We start from the raw sequence: 16,423 nt of genomic DNA, 5'->3' as shown, positions 1-16,423 counted from the left end.
GGGGGGGCGCTATGGGGAGGTGAGGGTGGGGGGGGTTATATCCTGCTTTTCCTGCAGCGCTGCAGCGCCCCCTGGGGTGGTGACTGGGGGATAGCCGAACCAGGGACGGGCCCCGCAGCCCCGCAGCTGCTTTTATCCCCTGACTTGTGCTCTGAAAATTATCAATAAATCGGCTTTGCAAGCTAACTGCCCCGCAGCAGCTGGCGCCCGCCCTCCGCTGGGACAGTACCTGCCACGGCAACAGCCTCCCACGGGCTCCATGGTTTAGCTGAGTTGTAGGGGCCTTCCTTCGCGCTGGGCGCCTGCACAGACACCCACCCGACCGTAGATCTGGGCCCCCTTCATACTGGGTGCTCCACACACCCACCCAACCCGAGATCAGGGCCCCCAGTCGTCCCAGGCGCTGCCATATACACCCGAACAAAACGAGAATGGGGCTCCCAGCACACTGGATACTGTGCAGACACGCCATACCCCCGACTGGGAACCCCCATCACGCCGGGCGCTGCCATGGGTCTCTCTTGACCGACGATCGGTTGCCCCTTTGTGCTCAGGCGCGTGCACATACCTTGAGTCAGATCAGGGCCCCATCTTGCCAGGCACTGCCCAGGCTCACGTTCTTGAGACAGTGCCCAGGCCATCACACAATCACAGACAATAAGATCCCAGCTGGAGTCATGACAGGACAGACGGGGGGATGCACCAGGGAGCCAACGGCGCAGTGCTGGTCACCGTGACGGGCTCTGTTCTTTGCCCAGTCACTCACCCACCGCCCCAGTAGAGCTACCCTGCTGGACACTCAACTAGGCTACGGTGTGAGGGTATCCAGTGCATCAGGTGCACCATGTGCTTTAATCACCACTGTGGTCTGAACAGTGCCCATGGCACGGCCCCTCGCTGGGTTCTTTTTTTTTTTTCCACCCCAGGTGCCCCCTGTGACAAAATTTTGTGGGATTTGGGCATTTTTAAACATTTTTAAAATTTATTTTAAATGTTCAGAGTTGTGGGAAATTATGGAGGTGAGGTGGTCTCTGACAATGTGGGGATCAGACAATAAGTAGATAATGAGAAAATAGCACAGGAGTCCTTGTGGCCACTTTAGAGGACTAACACATTTATTTGAGCATAAGCTTTAGTGGGCTACTGCAGGCATTCTGATGACGTCGGGCTTGTAGCCCACGAAAGCTTATGCTGAAATAAAATGTGTTTAGTCTCTTTAAGGTGCCACAAGTCCTCCTGTGCTTTTTGCGGCTACAGACTAACACGGGTCGGCTGCTACTCTGTAAACCCTATATAATGACAGTGGATGCTAAAAGCTTAATAAGCTTTAGAACCACTGTTTATATACAACCTGTCAATATCCCTCATCAAAAAAAGTACAAAGTCAATCGCCATAAGCAAAATCTAACAGGTTCTCAATAAAGCCTTTTTCTCCACTGCGCCTGGTCTGCACATTTCGATTCTTACCGATGGAAATATTTTAGGCAGCAGTCTCACTGTGTGTGTGCAGTGACATCAAAGTGTGGGGAGGGGAAATATCTCTTTATCAGACCATCCCTTCCATTGGTGGACAGAGCACAAGCTTCAGGGACCTCCCCCAAAGCTCTGGTTCGGGTCTGGGCTGAAGAAAACCAGAAGGAAGATTTGAAGAACAGATAGCTCACGTCGTTGCTCGGAAAGCTTGTCTTCGCTTCCCACCAACAGAAGCTTGGTCCAACAAACGATATTCCCTCCCCCACCTCATCTCTTATATCCTGGGACCAACTCGGCTTCGACAGTGCGAACAGCTACGGTGAAACCGACATTTACCGACACAACTCCAGCCCTTCCCAGGCTGGTAGCGCAGGAGCTCAGGCGCGGTGATCACCATGGTCCCGTCTGGCTTGAGAATCGACGTGTCTGTGTCTGGACTTTCAGACGTGACCCGGGGGCATCCCAGAGATCACAGGACGGGGACTGCAGCGAAGAGCAGGCCTGGCTCCTCGCCCCGATTTCTCCTCCGAAGGGAAACAGCTCGGAAGTTCAGGGAAACCGCCCGGGGGCCAAAACTGGGGAACCGGGTGTAAATACTCTGCTGTGGATTCGACTGCAAATCTCTGGTCCTGGCGGGGGAGGAGGGGAGGAGAGACAAAGGCCCCGGCTCAGACGTGCCGGGGGCTTCTCAGCAGAGAGCCACAGAGTCGGGGGGACCCCCAGGGTCGGCTAGTCCCAGCCCCGGCCGAGATGCAGGATTTGTTGTGTCTAAACCACCCAGGACAGATGGTTTCGCAGCCGCTTTCTGAAACCGCCCAGTGAAGGAGCTTCCAGCCCCTCCCAAGGCCTCCTGGGAGTGGGGCCTCCACTGTCCTGCTGTTCTTACCCAGCCGGGGGCCGGCCCAGATCGGCCCCAGCTCCGAGCTGCCGGCCCCAGGGCTCACGTGGGGCGGGCCCGGGGGGGGGGGGGGGGGGGGGGGGGGGGGGCTGGGCTCCCAGCTGGCCTGGCTGCTGGTGCTGGTGCGTGTTCCCAGCTAAGAGGGGCCAGAGCAGCCTCCCACCGAGAGAGAGTCCACAGACATCTGGGGGGGGGCAGGCCTGGAGGGGCAAATCTGTCCGGGGGGGAAATCGATTGGAGGGGAGATCCTGCCCCCCCCCGGGATGGTAGTGCCCCCTCCCCCCCTCTGTGACCTGCCCCACAGCTCGCTCTGTCTGCCCGGAATTTTCTCCGGCAGAACCGAAAGTAAAACTTCCCCTGGTTTCTGTTTCCTCCTGCCCCGCAGCCGGGCGCTGACCCCGCAGGAGATTGGCTCCTGGGGCGGGAGGGGTGTAGCCAGAGAGGAGGCTGTTAATAGCCACTGCTGGTGGGGGCTGGGGAGCCAGGGACTCCTGGGTTCTCTCCCCAGCTCTGGGAGGGGAGTAGGGGCTGGTGGTTAGAGCAGGCGGGGCTGGGAGCCAGGACTCCTGGGTTTCTCTCCCGGCTCTGGGAGGGGAAGAGGGGCCAGGACTCCTGGGTTCTCTCCCAGCTCTGGGAGGGGAGTAGGGGCTGGTGGTTAGAGCAGGCGGGGCTAGGAGCCAGGACTCCTGGGTTCTCTCCCCAGCTCTTGCAGGAAGTGGTGGTGGTGGGGGGGGTAGAGTTCCTGGTGTGCTTTCTGTCATAAAATGGAGGTAAAATTGATCATTGAAACCTTTTGCAATTTGTGGGATTTTTCCCCCCAGACAGAGACAGCTCAGAGAATTGCCATTGTTCAGCTGAACCAAAGTGGCAGCCGAACTCTCGCATCCGATCCGGCCTTACCCTGCAGCGCGCTGGGGGAGGGGCTCCCTGCTGCCATCTAGTGGTGGGAGTGAAGCGTCAGCGGGTGAGGGATGAGTCCCGGGATCAGCTGCTTCTACCAGATACTCTGAGAAGGGACATGCCACGGTCTTAAAATGGCTGGAGAGTTCAGGGGTGTAAAACCATAGCCAAGCGCCGGGTGAATTTCTGCTGGGTGGGTGTAGAACTCGGGCGCATGGAATGTGATTTTCCTTGCAAGAAAGGGCTCCCCTAAGACAGCAGCGCCCCGACGTGGCGGTAACTTGCCGGGGGCACCAATGGGGCAGGTTGCTGCTGACGTGGTTTGGACTTTGCCTCAGACAGACTCTAGTGGAGAACGTTGGCTGGTCGCTGTGGCCAACCTTCACAACCCAGCCCCTAAGAAATCCCGAGTCTGTGACAGTAGCCGGTGGTCCCAGGGAATGAATCCTTCACCAGGTCTGGGCTCCCAGTGTGGGTTACACAGAGATCATGGGCGAAGCTTTGACTCCAAAGTGTTTCAACAAGTTGGTTAGATTTGAGGGATCCACTGTTCACCCTCTCCAAGCAACCAGCTCAGGCTCTCTGCAGACTCAGGCAGTGTTGCTCTCAGTCACACTCAGGGCAGCTCTCCCTTCTCATTGCAACAGGGTCAGGCTCCCTGCAGACTCTGGCATGTGGGCATTGCTGATAGATCTCAGATCCTTTCCCATCTCCATCTCACACTGTCCACAGACAGTGGATGGTTTCACTGCTGGGTGAACGGAGGAGGGAGAGATGCGGGGGACGTCACAGTGCCATCATGAGAGTGGTGAAGAGAAGCCTGTAGGTGCTGAAGGAGGATCTGGCATCATTTATTGCAGAGAGGCTGTTTTTCTGTACTGGTGGCTCATCCCCTGGAGACCATGTGCCCCCATATCCATTCACCGTAGGCCACTGTCCAGACATAGACACCGGGTACGATTGGGCTGGCCACAGCCGTCCCCCCAACTCACAACCCCCATCAGGAACCAGGTCCCATTGTGGTCACAGGTCAGTGGCCCCCCAGAGTCACCCTGGAGGAGTAGAGAAATTGGGATTAATGAGGGTCTCCCCCCTGATGACCCTATCCCCAGGCATCCAGCCCCTTGGGACTGTAGGCATATGGGCCATCCCATGGCCCCACCCACAAGTTTTGTCCACACCAACATGAGAAGTGAAAGGAGTTTGCTGTGCTTTTCCAGCTCACTTTCCCTGAAGGAGGCTTTGGTAGCGGAAGTGAGAGTCCCCCAGGACATTCACAGGTGCTGGGGTGGCTGTGGTTCTTCCTCTCCTGCCCTACACAGAGACCACTGGCAGAGCTCCCAGAGCAGTGGGGCTGGGAGTTGACACCTTGAATATTCAGGCATGGGGTATTTTCCCATCCCACAGTGACTGGCTCAGGCTCTCTGCAGACTCAGGCAGGCCTCAGTTACTGTCTAGCCACATTCTTCCTCTTTTCTATGCAAACACAAAGGTTCAACTATTACTTCAATAAAATATAAAAGCTGGGGCTCTGCCCTAATCCCAGGACTCCAGGAGCTGGGGCTTAGGCACAGGGCTGTGACTCCACTGGCTCTAAAAGTCAGAGATGCACCTGCCAGCTGGGAGGAACCATGTCTGGAGCTTTGCAAATGCAGCAGCCGTTTTACCTTCGATAGGCCCTAGATGGTGACGGGGAGACGCACCTGGGGCTCACCTGCATCCAGCTGGCCCAGAGCCCTCTCTCACCTGGCAGGAGTCCCTCTTCCCTTCTGCATAGCTGGCACAGATCATGTTGGGTTTAATGGGGTCCCTGCCGATGTTCGGGGCCAGGTCGATGTTGTAGAGGGCGTTGCAGGCTGCAGTGTCCATCAGCTGGACCGGAACCTCCTGCAGCGTCTTGGGGGGTGGGAGAGAGACTGGGGGGTGGGGAAGGAGCTGGGACACCCACAACTGGGGCTGAATTAATGCAGGAGCGAACCCCTACACAGACGCCCAGGCTAAAGGGGGCCCCTGCAAAAAGATCTCCGGGCTGCCAAAAGTGCAGATCTTTTCGGGGGTCCCCTTAGCCTGGGGCCGTGGGCTGCACCACTAAAGCCCCTGAGTTCCAGCCCCACCTAGTGTGGGGGCAGCTCTGCACACTCCTGTTCCCCCCTCTCAGCCCCGCCGGGCTGGAGCTGTGAGCGCTGGGGAGCTCCGTCTGCATGCTGCCCTCGCCTGCAGGCTCTGCCCCCGCAGCTCCCATTGATTCGGGCATCGGGGGGGCGGTGCACAGAGCCACAGCCAGGGATGTCCGTGCCATGCCGGCAGCCTCAGGCTCAGTCAGGAAGGAGCAGCATGGGGCCAAGACAGACCAGGTGCCTGCCTCAGCCCAGCTCTGCCACCAAACAGGAGCTGCCCCAGGGACGCGGCCCACATCCCGATCCCCTGCCCCCGCCCTGCTCCCCCGCCGGCACCCTAACTCCCTCCCCGAACCCTCACTCCAACTCCCACCCCACTCCAGCACCCCGACTCCCAACCAGACCCCACATCCCAACCTCCTGCCCTGAGTCCGCTCCTGCACGCCAAACCCCTTGAGCCCAGCCTGGACCCCCTCTCCTGCCCCCCAAATGCACCCTAAGCTGAAGGTCTCACCCCCTCCTGCACCCAACCCCCTGCCTTCTCCCACACTTTTACCCCACATTTTTGGCTGCATCCTGAGCCTAGGGAGCCCCACAAAATCTAATATCCCTGAGCCCTCAGAGAAGTTAATAGATCCTTGGCTGCAACCCATGCCCATGCCTGGCAATTCCCTTTCCCCATATACCTCCCCAACCTACTTCCTGGTCCTCCTGCCGGCAGGGGGCAGCAGAGAGCTGGGTGAGGATTATTTCAAGATGCAGCAGGAATCACGGGGCTCCAGGAGCTCGGGGTTTGAGTCACAGAGTGATAGTGCATCTCCCGCGGGGGATGGTCTTACCCGCAGAAGCTGTTTGTCCCCCAGCCGGTGACCCAGCACGTGTGGTTGCCAGGGAAGGAGTGGGAGGGGCCTGGCAAGCAGATGGGGAGGATTTCGTCGGTGTATCGCACTGGCTCCGTGAGCTTCACTAGGGCAATATCGGCGGAACGGGTCCCCCTGTTGTAAATCGGGGGTGGACGAGGATCTGGCGCACAGGGGATGAGACCCAACTCGGGGAGGGGTTGGACAGCTGGTGCTCCCCGAGGGTCACACGATAGGCAGACTGGGGGAAAGAGCTGGGGAGCAGAGGGACAGCAACGATCAGTGGGGGAAACTGGATTGCAAACATGGGCAAAAATGCAGTAGGGTCCAGGCAACACCTGACGGTGAGAGGCAGCCACCTCTGGGGCAGGGCAGCTGGGGGAAAACCACCCAGGACGCTGCACGGGGATGGCCCATCCAATTCTGAGATGCAGCCACCTCTGGGGTGGGGCAGCTGGATAACAGCCACACAGCGATGCCATCCAGGGATGGTTTCCCTGGCATAGATCGAGGCAGGATGCCTGACTGTGCAGCACCAATCCCTACCCATCCCAGTTACTCACAATTGGAAGCAATGAGCTGCTGACACAAACCCACTGGGCTGAGATGAGGGACCCGCCGCAAAAGTGGTGTCTATTATACTGGATGCTGACCTGCCACGGCCACCGGCCCCTTGGGGCATCCCCACCAATTCAACCTGACAGACCGCTGTGGCTGCACCCGAGAGGGGAACAGCATTGGCATGGGATGAGCAAAGAAGCCATACTCCTGGCTTTCAGCCTCACCCCCACCCCCTGCCAGAGCTGGGGATTGAACCCAGGAGTCCAGGCTCCCACCCTTATTCTCAGGGCACATGCCCAGGGCAGGTGAGGCTGGAGTTCTGTAGTGGGTGTCTTACCTGGCTGATTCCAGCTCCCCTGAGCACCCAGTGTGTGTGTTGGGGGTGAGGGTTATTCACAGGCATTGCTGGGACCTGAGAAGGTGTGTGTGAGGGGACTGAGTGCCAGTAGCTCCACCCATAATTCCCAAGCTCCGCCCATTGCCCCAGAGCAGCCCTGCCGTCCTCAGCACCAGCCACAAGTCTCAGCCCTGTTTCTGATTTACCACCAGCCGGTTCAAGAATCAACATGCCCCATTGATCTGAGTGGGGCAGCTCAGGACTGAATGTACCAATCCAGGCTCGGGGGGGGCTATGAAGAGCCAAGGGCTTGGATCTCCCTGATAGTCCCTAGCCAATTCCCTCCCCCACAAACCTGTATCTCACTCCCCTCCCCCTGGGAGGGAGGGGCTGGTCCCTACATCCCCACCCCACACTCACCCTGCAGCAGTGTCATCGCCAGCAATGCTAGAGCCAGTGGGGAGCGGAGACACCCCATGGTTCAGCCTTCCCCAGGCCTGTCTTGGCTGCATGCAGCTGCCTCCACTGCTCCGACCAAAGCCCGACTGGGGAATGCAAGTGCCAGGGCAGGTTTTTATGGGCACCTGTGTGCCCCTCCCTGCATCTATAGAGAATAATGGGGACTGATTTCCTGGGAACCTGAGCCAGGAAATAACAGCTGCTAAATTCAATGTGCTGAACAGGTGGTAGTCCTGGCTCCCAGCCCCCCTGCTCTAACCCACCAGCCCCCACTCCCCTCCCAGAGCTGGGGAGAGAACCCAGGAATCCTGGATCCCAGCCCCCCTGCTCTAACCCACCAGCCCCCACTCCCCTCCCAGAGCTGGGGAGAGAACCCAGGAATCCTGGATCCCAGCCCCCCTGCTCTAACCCACCAGACCCCACTCCCCTCCCAGAGCTGGGAGAGAACCCAGGAGTCCTGGCTCCCAGCCCCCACCAGCAGTGGCTATTAACAGCCTCCCCTCTGGCTACACCCCTCCCGCCCCTGGGAGCCGATCTCCTGCGGGATCAGCGCCCGGCTGCGGGGCAGGAGGAAACAGAAACCAGCGGAGGTTTTACTTTCGGTTCTGCCGGAGAAAATTCCGGGCAGACAGAGCGAGCTGTGGGGCCGGTCACGGGGGGGAGGGGGTAACTACCATCCCCGGGGGGGGGCAGGATCTCCCCCTCCAGTCGATTTCCCCCCCCCTGGACAGATTTTTCCCCTCCAGGCTGCCCCCCCCGGATGTCTGTGACTCTCTCTCGGTGGGAGGCTGCTCTGGCCCCTCTTAGCTGGGAACACGCACCAGCACCAGCAGCCAGGCCAGCTGGGAGCCCCGCCCCCCCCCCCCCCCCGGGCCAGCCCCACGCGAGCCCTGGGGCCAGGCAGCTCGGAGCTGGGGCCGATCTGGGCCGGCCCCCGGCTGGGTAAGAGCAGCAGGACAGTGGAGGCCCCACTCCCAGGAAGCCTTGGGAGGGGCTGGAAGCTCCTTCACTGGGCGGTTTCAGAAAGCGGCTGCGAAACCATCTGTCCTGGGTGGTGCAGACACGACAAATCCTGCATCTCCACCGGGGCTGGGACTAGCCGACCCTGGGGGGCCCCCGACCCTGTGGCTCTGTGCTGGGAAGCCCCCGGCACGTCTGAGCCGGGGCCCTTGTCTCCCCTCCCCTCCCCCGCCAGGACCAGAGATTTGCAGTCGAATCGGCAGCAGAGTGTTTACACCCGTTTCCCCAGTTTGGCCCCGGGTGGTTTATCTGACGTCCGAGCTGTTTCCCTTTGGAGGAGAAATCGGGGCGAGGAGCCAGGCCTGCTCTTCGCTGCAGTCCCCGTCCTGTGATCTCTGCGATGCCACCCGGGTCATGTCCGAGAGTCCAGACACAGACACGTCGCTTCTCAAGCCAGACGGGACCATGGTGATCACCTCGCCTGAGCTCCTGCGCTACCAGCCTGGGAAGGGCTGGAGTTGTGTCGGTAAATGTCGGTTTCACCGTAGCTGTTCATAGTGTCGAAGCCGAGTTGGTCCCAGAATATAAGAGATGAGGTGGGGGAGGAAATACCGTTTGTTGGACCAGCTTCTGTTGGTGAGAGAGACAAGCTTTCCAGCTACACGGAGCTTCTCTTCTTCAAATCTTCTTCTGGTCTTCTTCAGCCCAGACCCGAACCAGAGCTTTGGGGAGGTCCTGAGCTTGTCTCTTCCACCAATGGAAGATGGTCTGAGAAAGGATATTGGCTCCCCCACCTTGATGTCACTGCACACACACAGAGACTGCTGCCTTAATATTTCCATCAGTAAGAATCGAAATGTGCCACCAGACACAGTGAGAAAAGACTTTGCTTTAAGGCGATTGACTTTGTACTTTTTTGATGAGGGATGTTGACAATTGGTATTTGAACGGTTCTAAAGCTTTAGCTTTTAGCATCCACTGTCATTATCTAATTATTGTCTGATCCCCACAGTGTCTGACCCCCACCTCCATAATTTCCCACAACTCTGAACATTTAAATCAATAAAAAAAAAATTAAAAAATGCCCAAATCCCACAATTTTGCACAGGGGGCACCTGGGGACCCAGCCAGGGGCTGTGCCTGGGCTCTGTTCAGCCACTGGAGGATTAAAGCACATGGGGCCTGGTGCACTGAGACCCTCACACCGTAGCTCGGTGAGTGTCCAGCAGGGAAGCTCTACCGGGGCGGTGGGTGAGTGACTGGGCAGAGAACAGACCCCGTCACGGTGACCAGCATCGTCCCGTTGCTCCCTGGTGCTTCCCCGTCTGTCTGTCTGTCTCCAGCTGGGATCTTTTGTCTGTGATTGTGAGGGCTGGGACTGTCTCATAACGTGTCTCTGGGCAGCGCCTGGCACGATGGGGCCCTGATCTGACTCAAGGTATGTGCAGCACCCGGCATGATGGGGTTCCCAGTCGGTAGGGAGGGTCTGCACGGTATCCAGTGTGCTGGGAGCCCCATTCTCATCTGGGGGAGGTATATGCAGCGCCTGGGGCGATGGGGGCCCTGATCTCGGTTGGGTGGGTGTGTGGAGCACCCAGTATGACGGGGGCCCTGATCTCGGTCGGGGGTGTCTGTGCAGCGCCCAGCGCGATGGGAGGCCCCTACGCTCAGCTAAACCGTGGAGCCCATGGGAGGCTGTTGCCATGGCAGGACTGTCCCAGCGGGAGGTGGGACCAGCTGCTGCAGGGCAGTTTGCTTGCAAAGCCGATTTATTGATGATTTTCAGAGCACAAGTCAGGGGATAGAAGCGGCTGCGGGGCCTGTCCCTGTTGGCTTCCCAGTCACCCCCAGGGGGCGCTGCAGAGCTGTAGGAAAAGCAGGACGTAAGCCCCCCCCGCCCTCACCTCCCCATAGCCCTCCCCCGCCCCCCCGTGCTTCCATCCACCAGCCTCTCCCAGCCGCGTCCCGCAGACCCCAGCAGCGCGGGGCCCACACCCGGTGTCAAGGGGCGGGGGTCTATAGACATCCTGAGGGGGGTCGGCCTGGCAGTGCCAGGGGCAGGTCCGCGCGTGGCTCACAGGGCTGCGAGGAGGAGGGCGGCGAGTGTCAGTGCAGCTGGAGAAGCGCTGGCAGAGGGCCCACCCCCTTCACATGCTCCTGGATCCAGCTGTCGTAGGCCGTCACCCGGGTGAAGACTCCGGGGAACTTGGGATGAGAACAGACGATTCCACTCACTTTTCTGGTCAGAAACCAGCTCACGACTCCGGCCAGGTACCAGGTGCCGCCCTGCTCACAGGCCAGAGGCCCCCCGGAGTCGCCCTAGAGAGAGAAAGAGAGAAACGGGGGTCAGGGCCCCAATTCCCGTCGCTGTCACCGTGAACATGGGGGCCCTGGTCTCAATCAGGGTCTGGGCGGCGCCTGGCACAAGGCGGCTCTGATCTCGGTCAGGGTCTGGGCACCGGAGGTGTAATACCCACAATCACTGGGAGGAAAGGCTCTCACATGGCAGAATCCCTTGTTGCTGTCCATGTACCCAGCGCAGATCATGCTGGTTTTGACTGCCTGTGGACCCAGAAATGGGTTTCGTCTCAGTGTGCTGTAACGCTTGTTGCAGGTCGCTGTGCTGAGGATGGGAACCTCCAGCTCCTGCAGGGTCTTGGGTGGTTGGAGACGCTCTGGATGGGGAGAAGCAGAGGTGCGGCAGAGTTATTCTGCCAGCCTCTGGCGCAGCAGGGAGCAGCGCTGCGCCCCACCACCCCCCCCACACACGGCCCTGATCATCCGGGACCCCAGGCCTCTAACTCAGGAGCTCAGTTGATTTAACTTCACAGAGAGAAGGCTAAGGGGTGAATTGAGCCCAGTCTATTCGTATCTACAATGCGAAGACGTGTTTAATAACGGGCTCTGCAGTCGAGCAGGGGAAGATTGAACATGATCCAGCGGCTGGAAGTTGAAGCCAGACACACTCAGCCTGGAAATGAGGTGTCAGTTTTTAACAGTGAGGGCGATTAACGGTTGGAGCAATTTACCAAGGGCAGTGGTGGATTCTCCATTTGTAAATCCAGATGGGGCGGCCAGCTCAGAGATCTGGTCTCCTTAAAGCAGCAATTCCTTCAGGGACGTTCTCTGGCTTGTGCTCTCCAGGAGGTCAGCCGAGATGGTCACAGTGTCCATGACCACCAGAGCCCTTCTCATAGGAAGGTGTGTGGCGTCTGCCCCGGGCCCCGTGCTTTGGGGGCCCTGTGGGGCACAGGACAGTCTGAGGGATTAGTGGGGGCCTGGCGCTGGCAGCAGGGGTCAGGCCTGTCTCCCTGCCCCACCGGCAGTGGTGGGAAGTGGAGCGGCACGGCTGGGAGCCAGCGGAGCAGAGCAGGTCAATGCGGGGATGATTCCACTCCTGCTGCTGGCACCAGGCCCCGTGCTAACCCCCCCAAGGCCGCGTCGCTCAGGGGAGGGGGCTTCGGGGAAGGGGTGGAATGGGGCTGGGGAGGGGGCGGAGCAGGGGCAGGGACTTGAGGAAAAGGGAGGGGACAGAGCAGGGTACTTCTCTCCCCAACTCCCTAATGATTATGTTCTCCCAGTGCCTCTCTGAGACTTACCGCTCACTTCTACCCGTCCCCAGCCGGTGACCCAACACTTCTTCCCCACGCGGAACTGGCGGGAGGCACCTGGCAGGAAGATGGGCCGGATGAACGTGGATTTCACTGGCTCCTTCAGCCTCACCAAGGCGATGTCAGCAACGAAGCTCCTCCTATTGTACCTGGGGTGGGGGATGATCTTCTGCACCTCGGCCAGGACCTGATTGGGGGAGGGGTTGAGGAGCTGGTGCGCTCCCAGCACTAACTGGTACTGGGAATAGGGCAGAGAGCTGGGGGAGAGAAAAGGAAAAGGGGAAGACAGTGTGATACTGAGATGCAGCCACCTCTGGGGCGGGCACAGCAGCAGAACAGCTGCACAGCACCGTGGGGATGGCTTGACCAAGAGCAGGGAGTCAATGAGGGGGCAGAGGCCACAAACAGATGTTGCTGCAACCCAAATAAGAGGAACCTGCCCCTCCCTCCCCCTGCTTCTGCCTGGGTTACTTACCGATTGAAGCAGTGAGCAGCTGACACCACCCACTGGGCCGAGATGAGGGATCCTCCACAGATGTGGTGGTATTCATGGTTTTTGTCATCATATTTTTGCACACTGACTTGCCAGGGCCATTGACCCTCCTGTGCATCCTGCCCCCCTATGATACGGCTGAACACTGCACAAACCAGGGAGTCATGTTAACATGGGACAAAGTGCACATCTCCCACCCAGAGCCAGGGAGAGAACCCAGGAGTCCTGTCTGCCTCCCACATCCGCACCCATAACCCACCAGCCCCCACTCCCCTCCCAGAGCAGCTGATAGAACCCAGGAGTCCAGACTCTTTACCTGGCTGGTCTTGACTCTCAGCACCTGCGGAGGGATGGAAATGTTGGGGAGACATTACAGAGTCAGGGCCACTGGGGGAGGAGCATCACTAGGGTCCGATTGGGGAGGGTGGAAGGCAGGGAAAAGAGCTGGAATAACCCCCACCCACCCACTGTCCTATAGCTCCTTCCATAATCTACATACTCTGCCTCAAATCATTGGTGGCTACTATGCATCAGTAGGTTTCAGAGTGAACGCTGACATGAGATGAAAGGGGGCTGCTCCCAGCTCTCTCAGGGCCACACGTCCTCCCTCCACCCAGCAAAGCCCAAGGGCGGGAGAGGGTTTGGGTGCTGAAGCTGAGAGGGTGCTGGGGCCATGGCACCTGTTGGAGTGAGTCAGAGGGGCTGCAGGGGTCATGCCGGCCTGTGTGTGTGGGGGGGTGGTGTCTCAGAGGTGGGCTCAGGGTCCCTTCATTCACAGCAGGTCCGGGGACTGGCACATCATTTCTGCCCCTCAGTGCACAGAACCTGTTCTGCTCCCGTCCCCACAAACCCTTGTACCCAGGACCTGGGAAAGAGACAGAGCCAGTCGACTGGGGCAGGATTGTCCCCCTGAGTCGATTCCACCCTCGGGGGGCAGGATGGTCCCTTCCTGTCAATTCAAACCGCAGGGGCCAGGATCGTCTCATCCAGTCGATTCCTCCCCTCAGCTCTATTCCCAACCCCAGGCTGCAGGGTCATCCCCTCTGGTCTGTTCCCTGTGGCTCTGCATCGCTCTGGATCCCTTGGTCCCTCTTACCATGCACTGGGGACGGCAGCAGCACCAGCAGCAGGAGCAGCACGGCCAGCTGGGAGCAGAGTCCCGCCATGATCCGGCCCCACAGGAGCTCTGGGTTGGGACGGCCCAGCTCAGCCTCCAGCTAGCGGAGCAGACAGCTCCTGGCTTCAAGGCAGTGAGTTATAAACCCAGCTGCAGCCGCCCCATGGGTGTGGGGTGTGATTTCTGCCAGACCACCAGCCGTGTGCACCAAGAAGCCACGGCACCTCTGAGCCCTTATCTCTGGTCCTGTGGTTCTCTGGCTTGGAGCCCCGCGTTTTCCTGTTTAAATCTCTGAAGTACAGGAAAGTGAAAGCAGAAGCTCACAGACCCTCATCTCTCCCCGACCCCTTGCGTAGCTTAACCGAGATCTGGTCCTTGCCGGGCCATACCTGTCGGGAGGAGAAATCAGGGCTGCAACTCCTTGCCTTGGTTTTCCTGGGACCAGGGCCAGCTTTAGGAAGTGCGGAGCCCAATTCGAACATTTTCGGCGGGGCCCTGGCAGGTACAACTAAAAAAAAAAAAAAAAATGTAAAAAGAAGCCTTTCATTTCTTAGCAACCAGTTCCCTATAAAAAGTTCTGATTTAAGGGACATGCCACGGTATGTATTTTTTGTACCAATAGGGTTACCATATGTCCGTATTTTCCCAGGAGGAATTTTTAAATTTTTAAATTTCTTCCCGGATGGTGATTTAAGAACCAAAAAGCCTGACATGTCCGGGAAAATACGGATGTATGTTAATCCTACCTAAAGTTCTTTTTTTAAAAGATGGGCCTGAGTTAGAAATGAGCTCCGTTTCACATGGGTGGGTCCCCGCCACTCCCTGAGGGTGTGCTAGGGTGACCAGATGTCCCGATTTTATAGGGACAGTCCCGATTTTTTGGTCTTTTTCTTATATAGGATCTTATTACCGCCCACCCCCATCCCGATTTGTCACACTTGCTGTCTGGTCACCCTAGGGTGTGCACACGTGTGGGTCCCAGCTGCTCCCTGCCCCCCTCATTGAAGCAGGGTTACTGCCCTGGGAACTGCAAGGCACCAGTGGACATGGGGCTGGCTGGAGGGAGGGCAGGGGCTGACTGGAGGTAGGGTCTGGCTGCAGGCAGGGCAAGGGGTGTGGGGCTGGCTGGAGACGGGGATGTGGGGTGGGCTGGCTGGCTTCAGGCAGGGGAGTGCGGCAGGGGTTGGCTGGAGACAGGGAAGGGGGTGCGGGGCTGGTGCAGGCAGGGCAGGGGGTGCAGCAGGGGCTGGCTGCGGGCAGGGGTTTGGGTACAGGGGGTACAGCCCACCCTGTACGGTGAGTGCCTCCTCCTCCTCCCTCCCCCACCGGGGTAGCAGCAGCAGCCCGGGGCTCGGGGGCTATTTAAAGGGCCCGGGGCGCCTGTGCTTCCACCACCCCGGCCCTGTAAATAGCCAAGGGAGCCCCGGGGAAGTGGCGGGGCTCTGGCTGCTATTTAAAGGACCAGAGCGGTAGGGGCAGCTGGAGCCCCGGCCCTTTAAATAGCCCCCAGAGCCTCCCGTTACCACAGGGCTCCGGGGCTATTTAAAGGGCCCAGAGCTCCCCTGCTTCTACCACCCTGGCCCTTTAAATACCCGCGGGAGCCCTGGGGAAGTGGTGGGGCTTCGGCGGCTATTTAAAGGGCCGGGGCGGTAGAAGCAGCAGAGCCCTGGACTTTTTAAATAGCCCCCAGAGCCCCGCAGCCCTACCCCAAGGCTCCAGCAGTGGGGCTCTGGTGGCAATTTAAAGGGCCTGGGGCTCCAGCCACTGCTGGGAGCCCCAGGCCCTTTAAATTGCCCCCTGGGAAAGCCGGGCCACCCCGGTACAGCGCACCGGCTCTTGCCCGTACGCCGTGCTGGGGCTTGGGCGCGGGGCCCGATTCAGGGGAATTGGTTGAATTGGCCTAAAACCGGCCCTGCCTGGGACTGTCCCTTTGCTGGAGGTAGCCGGGCTGGGCTTTCTGTCCAGTGCTCGGTGCCCACGGCTGGCCAGTGCTCTGGGGTCAGGATCCCCCCAGCCAGCCAGTTCTTCCACACATGCGCCCACTCCCCCTCCCAGACGCTACCCACCACTTCCAGGGAGCTCCCGTGCAGCCCTTTCCCCAGGCAGGTGTCGCAGGCAGCAGCCTCCCGTGCTGCTCTCGCTCGTTGGCCTCCAGCAGCCGGGGGCACCAGAGAGATTTCCTGCCCCCGCAGCAGTTTGGTGGCAGGGGGTAGTAGGTGGGGAGGGGATGGTACATGGGGGGGCTATAGAAACACGCCGACACCACTGAGCTCAGAGCGGCTTTTTTCCTTTACTCTGCTGTGGCTGCTTCACTTTGCCCCATCCCCCAAAACGTCACCCCCCGGCACAGCCCTCGCTGACACATCCTAGCCGCAAACGCAGTCAGTCTCTGCAGCATCCGGCACAACAGGCCCCCAATCTCAGTGAGGGGGGTCTGTGCTGGGCCTGGCTTAACAGGGCACCTGATCTCAGTCAGGGGGGTCTGTGCAGGGCCCAGTGTGAGAGGGGCCCCGATCTCAGTCAGGGGGGATCTGTGCAGGGCCTGGTGTGACGTTGCACTCCATATGGCTTATGGAAATATGCTAATGAGTGTGACTATAATGTAGCTGGAATATGCTTCATGCAAAAGGTCTCTTG

General features: G+C 59.2%; 1 pseudogene; it reads right to left on the bottom strand.

Annotated features, from left to right (window-relative positions):
* Positions 1-10,501: 10,501 nt before the first annotated feature.
* On the bottom strand, positions 10,502-14,709 carry LOC123369147 (annotated as a pseudogene).
* Positions 14,710-16,423: the final 1,714 nt, after the last annotated feature.

This window comes from Mauremys mutica, chromosome 4 (assembly GCF_020497125.1).
Source record: "Mauremys mutica isolate MM-2020 ecotype Southern chromosome 4, ASM2049712v1, whole genome shotgun sequence".
In the NCBI taxonomy this organism is placed as follows: Eukaryota; Metazoa; Chordata; order Testudines; family Geoemydidae; genus Mauremys; species Mauremys mutica.
Note: the sequence above shows the minus strand (reverse complement) of the source record. Positions and strands in the feature narration are given on the sequence as shown.